Raw genomic sequence first — 2,342 nt, forward strand, 5'->3', positions numbered from 1 at the left:
TATGACATTATTATGTTATTATTGGCATAAGTAAATGTCATGAGAGCAAAAGTGCCTTGACTTTCTCTGAAAAAATGCATGTATTTTGTCAACTGTATAAGTTATAATGATCTTTTTCACTAGTGTGACTCCCAAGACATATGAGAAGTTGTTTTTAGAAAGGAAAATGGCTTAGAGAGGTTTTACTTATATGTCTGTGATATCAATAATATCTGGAAGATTCATTTATTATTATTGTATTTCATCTTTAAGGCCCTAAACCATTTTAACATGCAGTGACCTCACTGCAACCCAAATATTCCAAAACCCAGTTTGGCCAAAGAAAATGAGTTCATATCTTGACTGTACACAACAGGGTTGAGTTTTACCAAGTTTTGAAATAAATCCAGACGGAAATTAAACTGTAAAAATGGCCTCAGGGCCCAGAGCGTTAAACTATGAATCAGAGGTGCTGTTTTTACGCGTGGGCGAGTGTCTCGGTCTCAGAGGGTTTTAATAACATTTTATCAAACTATTTAAGCAACTGCACATTTTTGTATTCCCATTCTGTATATATTCAAACATTTGTTCTTATATTTTATTCCTATTTTATTATTTCTTGTATATTAAATGTATGTATATTGTATCATAGTAGCCTATTTAATTTACATTATATTATATTCTGTGCGGTGTGACTGACTTTGCTGCTGTAACACCCTCATTTCCCATTTTTTTTGGGATCAATCTCTATCTATCTATCTAGATAACCCATGACTTAAGTTGTAATAAGCTGCTGACCTGAGAAAGTGAGCACTGGGGGGCCGGTGCCACCCCGTGCCCCCCTTCTAGACCCGCCCCTGCTCTGACTGGCCCCAGGTCTTCTTTGACTGCACTTCAATGCTAAAAGTTAAACTACCCCTTGCTTTTAGCGTGGCTGCATACCCCCGCACTTCACCTCCGAATCAAATGCCCCCAGCTTTCCATAGACATTGCATGGCTGCTACTTGGTGTGTCTTCGGCCTTAAAGGTGCCCCGTGGAGTTTGCTAAGCTAACTGCCTCCGGGCTCCATAACATACACACATTGGTATTGACCTTCTTATTGAACTCTCAGAAGGAAAGCAAATACTTGTATTTCCTAAAATGTCAAGCTATTCCTTCAACACTCCAACAACACAGTATCCCAGGCAGTATGGGGTTCATTTTCATCCACTTCTGTGTAGTAGTAAAAGTCTGTTGAACCACTGGTGAGGCTGTATCTTTATCTTTATCAATGACCGCCCACTTATGGTATAGTAAAACCAGTTTCTCTCCTCTTGGTGGAATATTGTTGTCATGGGGAAATTTAAACACACATGTATTCTCAACCATCACATACAGAGGCTCCTAATGGCCTCTCAATGTCCCTTTATAGACATTGGATATGTCTCCCCCAGGATGCCAGGCAAGAACAGTGTGTTTTTTCGCCCATATAACCAGAAGATTAATTGTCGCTCAAACTTTGAGGACAGCTAGCAGTTTGGAAAAAAAATATCCTTTTCCCCTAGGGGACTATTTACCCTATTTTCATTTCAACCCTGATATAATGGCACTTTGTCCCCAGTGAACCTCCCTTACTCATAGCCTGCTGCTCTGGGGGTCCCTTGTTGATTTCCTTTGCAACAATAAAGAAAGGCCAAACCAAACCAGGCTGAATTCAAAGGAGAAACAATACCAGGTGGTCCCATGCTAGCTCTCCCTCCAGCACTTTGACATTTTCAGATTGCTGTAAGGTCAGGTAAGGATCCCTCAGAGGAAGACCTCAGTCAGCCGGGTCGATTGGATTGGGCTCATGTGTCTACCGAATGCCTAAGACATCGGGTTCGGCAACCGACGTCGCTGCGCGGTGCATTCTGGGACGTAAGCAAGAAGACGCAGTAATGTGAGACCCCAGTTAAGAGAGAGAAGAAGGAAACGGATCTTACAGTGACACAAAAATAAGTTGAGAAGTTGATTAAAAGAAGAAAATGTCCTATACAGAGACAAACCTCGGTACCGGGAACATTTGTGCATATTTAGTCTGTGGTGGGAGTGCTTATACCGAGGCTCAGTTTCCTGGTTTTAAATCTATGGAAGACCACGTTCAGGTCACAAATGGCTGGGTCCAGGACTTGGAAGCCCACAAATCATATGTCGTTTGCACAAAGGTGTGTATCATCTTGCTTATCTAACTTACCTGTGATTAGTGAAATACACATTTTTACACAATATTTAATCAGAATATATACAGTACATATGTACAGTATGTGTGTGTCAAAACTCAAATGCCAGCAGCCTGAATCTGGGCCCGCGTATCCACTTAGGTTCATAATAAATGCTGCCCCCC

The sequence above is a fragment of the Etheostoma spectabile genome, chromosome 8, assembly GCF_008692095.1.
Source record: "Etheostoma spectabile isolate EspeVRDwgs_2016 chromosome 8, UIUC_Espe_1.0, whole genome shotgun sequence".
Lineage (NCBI taxonomy): Eukaryota > Metazoa > Chordata > Actinopteri > Perciformes > Percidae > Etheostoma > Etheostoma spectabile.